Consider the following 7,842-nt stretch of genomic DNA (forward strand, 5'->3'; position numbering starts at 1 on the left):
TAATTTCTGACCGATTTCGATCGGAAATTGTTCCGACCGAAATCGGTCGGAAAGCCTTGGACGGAAATCACCTGATTTCTAGTAGTGAAAGCCATTTACCTGATAGTTAAATGCGAGGGGTATTATGTGAAAAGGGTCAAGCAAGATGGTGGTTCTGGGGTAGATATTTGCCCTCTCTCAACTCTGCAATGAATGGAAATCGGTACTGAGAGAATCAGTCCCAAAAACGTATGTGTGCGTGCCTTTGACGGCATAAAGAGAGATACAATAGGCGAGATTGATTTGATTATGACTATCGGCCTGGTGAATTTCGAGGTGACGTTTCAGGTCTTGGACATGGATACTTCCTATAATTTCCTCTTGGGAAGACCTTGGATTCACGCAGCAGGGGTTGTGCCTTCTACTCTCCACCGAATGGTGAAATTCAAACATGAAGACCAAAAGATTGTAGTTCACAGAGAAGATGAGCAGTCGATCTACCGGGACCCGTCAATCTCGTGTCTTGAAGCTAGAGAAGGAAGTGAACATATAGTCTATCAGGCTTTTGAGATTATGGTCGCGGACCAATGTGAAGAAGGAAACACGTGCCCTCAACCCTTTTCTCTCAAATGCATCAATTATGGTTGTCAAAGAAATGGTCAGGCACGGTTACAAACCTGGGAAGGGGCTCGGGACTTCATTGCAAGGAATTACTGAACCTATCACCCTAGCTGCTAGTGAGAAGTTCTTTAGGGTAGGTTTCCAACCCATGCCAGCTGATGGAAAATGGGCAGATGAACGAAAGAACAATGGTTGGGTCTTGCCTCAGCCGATTCCGCCTCTTTATAGAACATTTGTCAGGCCTAAATATAATGAGGAAGAGGAAGATGAGGCCTTCACGGCCGAGGAAATTGAATAAATCTATGGGGCTATGAGGCAGATGCTGTATGAAACCCACATGGTCCAACCAGGGGAAGGCTCAAGCACCGCTGAGGTGATATACATGGGACCTAGTGCCAGACTGCAAAATTGGAAGGCTACTCCATTCCCAATCAGGCGGGAATCCCGGTAGTCCAGTCTTGCCACTTTTTCTGCATCACGAGTTATTTCAGGGTGTAACTCGGATGTTTTCTTTAGTTTCCTGTCTTTAATTTCCAATGTAAACCCTGTTATCTTCAAATTCAATGAAATGAAATCAATATTTCATCGTTCATCTCTCTACTCTTTCTGATTTTTGTTATTTTTCTCTTATTTCAATTCTAATAATGCAGCTTTAAATAATATGATATGCTTGCGGACTTCATGCCCAGATCCAAACATGTTGTCTAATTGTGAAATAATGAACCAAGAACCGGAATATGATGAAGAAGAGGCTTTTAAGGAAATAAATCTAGAATTGGAACAATTTGAGAATAAACCTAAGCCTAACTTAAATGATACTGAGCCGGTTAATTTGGGTAGTTTTGAAGAAGTCAAAGAAACCAAGATAAGCATTCACACAGATGAAACAACCTGGGACGCATTGATCCAACTTTTGTTCGAATTCAAATATGTGTTTGCTTGGTCATGCGACGACATGCCAGGACTAAGTGTCGATTTGGTGGTTCACAAGTTGCCAACCTAGCCTGATTATCCCCCTGTCCAGCAAAAGCAAAGAAAGTTCAAAACCGATATCAGTGAAAAGAATAAAGAAGAGGTCATAAAACAGTTAAAAGCGGGGGTGATCCAAGTGGTTCGATACACCACATGGTTAGCCAATTTAGTTCCAGTGCCAAAGAAGGAAGGCAAAACCCGAGTGTGTATGGATTATAAAGATCTGAACAAAGCAAGTCCTAAGGATAATTTCCCTTTGCCGAACATCCACATCCTTGTTGATAACTGCGCCAAACATGAGATACAGTCCTTCGTGGATTGTTACGCAGGATATCACCAGGTGTTGATGGATGAAGAAGATGCAGAAAAGACATCTTTTACCACATCCTAGGGAACATACTGTTACAGGGTCATGCCTTTTGGTCTCAAGAACGCCGGGCAACTTATATGAGGGCCATGACTGCCATTTTTCATGACATGATGCACCAAGAGATAGAGGTGTATGTGGACGATGTGATCATCAAATCTAGGACCCAGGACGACCATGTTCGGGACCTGAGAAAATTCTTCGAGCGGCTGCATAAATATGATTTGAAGCTAAATCCGGCCAAATGTGCATTCGGGGTTCCGTCTGGCAAACTTTTGGGATTTATAGTCAGTCAAAGGGGCATCGAGTTAGACACAACAAAGATAAAGTCTATTCGAGATTTGCCTCCTCCAAGAACTAAGAAAAAGGTTATGAGACTGCTGGGAAGGTTGAACTACATTAGCCGATTCATTGCTCAGTTGACTTCCACCTGTGAACCCATCTTCAAGCTGTTAAAGAAAGATGCAACGATTAAATGGATGGATGAGTGTCAAGAAGCCTTTGACAAAATCAAAGAATATTTGTCAAACCCGCCAATCTTGGTCCCACTTGAACGGGAAGGCCTCTGTTCTTGTATCTAACAGTTTTGGAAAACTCTTTCGGTTGTGTCCTCGGGCAACACGATGTGACTGGAAAGAAAGAGCAGGCAATCTATGATCTGAGCAAAAAGTTCACAAGTTATGAAGCCAAATACACTTTGTTGGAAAGAACTTGTTGCGCTTTAACTTGGGTCGCTCAAAAGCTTAGGCATTACTTGTTGGCCTACACCACTTACCTCATTACCAGGTTGGACCCTCTGAAGTACATATTCCAGAAGCCGATGCCCACAGGGAGGTTAGCAAAACGGTAGAGCCTGCTTATTGAATTTGATAGAGTCTATGTCACCCGCACGAAATGAAGGCCTAGGCTCTAGCAGATCACCTAGCTGAAAACCTTGTTGATGATTAATACCAACCTTTGAGTACCTACTTCCCGAATGAAGAGGTAAATTCAATTGAGGTAATATTCGAAGATACCAATGCTTGGAAAATGTTCTTTGATGGAGCTGTGAATGCAAAAGGTGTCGGGATTGGGGCAATTTTGATCTCACCCACTGGTTAACACTATCCAGCCATAACCCGCCTTCAATTTTTTTGCACAAACAACACTGCCGAGTATGAAGCCTGTATTATAGGTATAAATATGGCAATCGACCAAGATGTCGAAGAATTGTTGATCATGGGAGATTCAGATCTGATTATCTGCCAAGCTCAAGGAGAATGGGAAACTCGAGATGTCAAACTTATTCCCTACAGGCAACATGTGGAAGATCTTATCAGGCGGTTCAAGTCAGTTAAGTTCAGGTACATTCCTCGTTTTCACAATGAATTAGCTGATGCGCTCGCTACTTTGGTCTCGATGCTGCCATACCCAGGCAATGCCCATATTCACCCGTTGGAAATCCAAATCTGGGAAAGGCACGGGTACTGTAATATGGTTGAAGCAGAACTGAATGTTCAACCATGGTATCATGATATCAAGAGATTTCTGAAAACTAAAGAATATCCCAATCAAGTCAGTGGAGACCAAAAGAGAACTATTAGATGATTTGCAAGCGATTTCTTCCTGAGCGGCGAGGTCTTGTACAAAAGGACTCCAGATCTCAACTTATTAAGATGTGTTGATGCCGAAGAGGCAGGAAGAATCATGTATGAAGTGCACGCAGGAGTGTGCGGACCCCACATGAATGGGTATGTTTTGGCAAAGAAAATCCTCTGAGCAGGCTATTACTAGATGACTATGGAAAAAGATTTCTTCCGTTTCGTCCGGAAATGTCATCAATGTCAGGTGCACGGTGACTTGATTCATGCACCGCCTACAGAACTGCATCGCATGTCAGCGCCTTGGCCATTTGTTGCCTGGGGTATGGACGTCAATGGGTCGATCGAGCCAAAAGCTTCAAATGGGCATAGATTCATATTGGTTGCTATCGACTACTTCACAAAGTGGGTGGAAGCAATTACTCTCAAATCTGTCACCAAGAAAGATGTGGTAGACTTCGTGCATTCCAACCTCATCTGCCGTTTTGGTATTCCTGCAACTATCATTACAGATAATGCTGCAAATTTGAGTAGTCATTTGATGAGGGAGATATGCGAATAATTCAAGATAACGCATCGGAATTCTACTCCTTATCAGCCCAAAGCCAATAGTGCCATCGAAGCAGCAAACAAGAACATCAAAAAGATTTTAAGAAAGATGATTCAAAGTTTCAGGCAGTGGCATGAAAAGTTACCATTTGCATTGTTGGGATATCACACTACTGTGCGCACATCAGTCGGAGCAACCCTGTATCTTTTGGTTTATGGAACTGAAGCCGTAATACCCGCAGAAGTTGAAATCCCTTCTCTTCGGATCATTGTTGAAGCTGAAATTGAAGACAGTGAGTGGGTCAAAACCCCTCTAGAATAATTAATCCTGATCGATGAAAAGCGAATGGCATCAGTCTGCCACGGGCAGTTGTTCCAACAAAGAATGGCCTGTGCATACAACAAGAAAGTGCGGCCTAGAAACTTTGAAGTGGGGCAACCGGCCTAGAAACTTTGAAGTGGGGCAACCTGTTTTAAGGCGTATTCTTCCCCATCATCAGGAAGCCAAAGGAAAGTTTGCTCCTAATTGGAAAGGCCCATACATTATAAGAAAATTGTTTCCAAAAGGGGCATTATATCTGGGAGACATTGAAGGAAATTACCCTAAAACAACTGTAAATGCAGACGCAGTCAAAAGGTACTATGTCTAATCCTTCTGCAGCAATAACATTACTTGATTGGGATGACGAAGGCTTTCATTCTCGCTACCCCAAACACTCCAACCCTTTGATCCGGTTACCTTTCTTTCATTACCTTATTTGGAACTTGAAGACGTTTGTTAAAAAAACAACAACAAAAACAAAGTGTTTCCCTGAACTACGTTCGACTTGATTCCGAAAGGATAGGTAGGCAGCCTCTCTCTAAGGTTCAGTCACACCAAAATAAAAATCCAATTTCCCCCAAAAAGTAAAACTGGGGCAGATGTTATAATGGTTCGGCGATGATCCCGCCTGAACGGTTCCAAAGTTGTAATTCAATCCAAGTTCTTTTTACCCAAACCTTGTTCAAGTCCTTCCGATCAATCGATGAAAGGTTTTCAAAATCAAAGAATGTAGTTAGTGGGATCCGATACAATCAAGATGAGAGAAATAAAATGAGAGAGTCTTATTGGTGAAAACCTACGGGCACCGTAAGGCGAGGGTAAGCAGAGAAACTGAAAAAATGAGAGAGCCTTGTTAGTGAAAACTTACAAAGAGCACTATAAGGCAACGATGAGAAGAGAAATGGGAGAGGTCGATTGGCGAAAACCTGCAAGGGCACCATTGATCGAAAAGAATAAATCCCTCACCGCCATTGGTATTGAAAGAGTCATGGCAAGGTTTCTCGGTTTTAAAACACGGGTCGCAATAGGTTTGTAAGAAGTTGGATAGTTGTGCAGATCAGGCATCCAGTCCAAGAAGCATGTCATGTCTATTGAAGTCTGCATGCACTCTAGATAAGTCCTTCTTTCCTCCCCGAAAGGGACACTTCTCCTTAAATTCACTTTCTTGTCCTTTGTTCACTTCCCTTTGAATCCCTTTTGGTCTAACTCTATTCTGAAACTAATACAAAGAAAAGGTGGAAAGATTGGTTTTACAGGTTTTTGTTTAATAAAAGCCAAGTCCAAAGAAAAGTACCCAGCCTCAGCGGATGCATCAAGTCGATCCCGACTGGCCATGATAGCTGATGCTCTGAAATCAGAGTTATTGAAAATGAAAAGAAATCCAAATTCAAAATCCCTAGAAGCAGAATAAGGTGAAAGGGCCAAAGCCCCACACGGTTGAACCGTCATCTGAAAAGTTTGGAAAGTTGAGTTCCTCGGTTTTAGGAGAGAGATCAATCTTCAGAAAATCCAGCAAGCAGCAGAGGTTCTCACCAAAAGAGTTGGGCCAAGATCAAGTGATCAAAAATAATCAAGGCCACAAAACCAACCACTGTTTCAAACTACCAATTGTTCTTTGTTTGAAAAAATTGAAACAGGTGCAATCCAAAGCAACCGTACAAGAAGCAGGTCCAACCAAAAAGGAAAATAAATGCGCAAGTGCTAGAAACAGTTTTGCAGCAATAATCCATCCAAAAGGGAAGTCTCCTCCAAATTCTTTCCTACATTTTTACTAAAAAATGACGAAAAAATGAAATGAAATGAAAAAAAAGTGATAAGAAGAAAATTCAAAAAATGGTAGATTAGGATCCCCAATCTCAATTTTTTACGTTTTTCCAACATAGGGTCTCCAATCCATAGTTGAAATTTTGTAGACATAGGGTCTCCATCCCCTAGTCGCCTTTTGCCAACATAGGGTCTCCAACCTTTAGTTAAGATTTTTAGACATAGGGTCTCCATCCCCTAGTCGCCTTTTGCCAACATAGGGTCTCCAACCCCTAGTTGAGATTTTTTAGACATAGGGTCTCCATCCCCTAGTCGCCTTTTGCCAACATAGGGTCTCCAACTCCTAGTTGAGATTTTTTAGACATAGGGTCTCCATACCCTAGTTGATCTTTGCCAACATAGGGTCTCCAACCGCTAGTTGAGATTTTTAGACATAGGGTTTTCGTCCCCTAGTTGCCTTTTGCCAACATAGGGTCTCCAACCCCTAGTTGAGATATTTAGACATAGGGTCTCCGTCCCCTAGTCGTCTTTTGCCAACATAGGGTCTCCAACCCCTAGTTGAGATTTTTAGACATAGGGTGTCCATCCCCCAGTCGCCTTTTGCCAACATAGGGTCTTCAACCCCTGGTTGAGATTTTTAGACATAGGGTCTCCATCCCCTAGTCGCCTTTTGCCAACATAGGGTCTCCAACCCCTAGTTGAGATTTTTAGACATAGGGTCTCCATCCCCTAGTCGCCTTTTGCCAACATAGGGTCTCCAACCCCTAGTTGAGATTTTAGACATAAGGTCTCCATCCCCTAGTCGCCTTTTACCAACACAGGGTCTCCAACCCCTAGTTGAGATTTTAGACATAGGGTCTTCATCCCCTAGTCGCCTTTTGCCAAATAGGGTCTCCAACCCCTAGTTGAGATTTTAGACATAGAGTCCCCATCCCCTTGTCGCCTTTTGCCAACATAGGGTCCCTAACCCCTTGTTGAAATTTTTAGACATAGGGTCTTCATCCCCTAGTCGCCTTTTGCCAACATAGGGTCTCCAACTCCTAGTTGAGATTTTTAGACATAGGGTTTCCATACCCTAGTCGCCTTTTGCCAACGTGGGGCCTCTAACCCCTAGTTGAGTTTTTTTAGACATAGGGTCCCCATCCCCTAATCGCCTTTTGCCAACATAGGGTCTCCAATCCCTAGTTGAGATTATTTTTAGACATAGGGTCCCTATCCCCTAGTCGCCTTTTGCCAACATATGGTCTCCAATCCCTGGTTGAGTTTTTATAGATATAGGGCTTCATTCCCTAATCTCTTTTTCCTAAGGACACACAATTCTTACTTTATTGCGTTCAAAAAAAAAGAAGAAATAGTTTAGATTTTAGTTACAAATAACTCACGAAATTTTCCAAGTGAAAACTGGGGCAAAAAAATTTTGTTCGTTCATTTGTTTTGTGTCTGAGCGGGTTTGACCTCGAGGCACAGTGTTCGAGATGACCAAAAGAATGAGTCTCAATCCAAAATAAAGAAAACAAAAAAAGAGCAAAAAGAAATGAACTCAAAATGCAGAAGTGGAGAAGGATGCGGACTGCTCAAGATATGATTGAAGTCATAGGCTTCGCGCGCCCCACCTTGATCTAAAGCTGAAGAATGAACCAGCGGTTTACGGCTGATGAGCATCAAGATTCAGATCAGAGTCTGCATCA

The sequence above is a fragment of the Nicotiana tabacum genome, chromosome 1 (genome assembly GCF_000715075.1).
Source record: "Nicotiana tabacum cultivar K326 chromosome 1, ASM71507v2, whole genome shotgun sequence".
Taxonomy (NCBI): Eukaryota; Viridiplantae; Streptophyta; class Magnoliopsida; order Solanales; family Solanaceae; genus Nicotiana; species Nicotiana tabacum.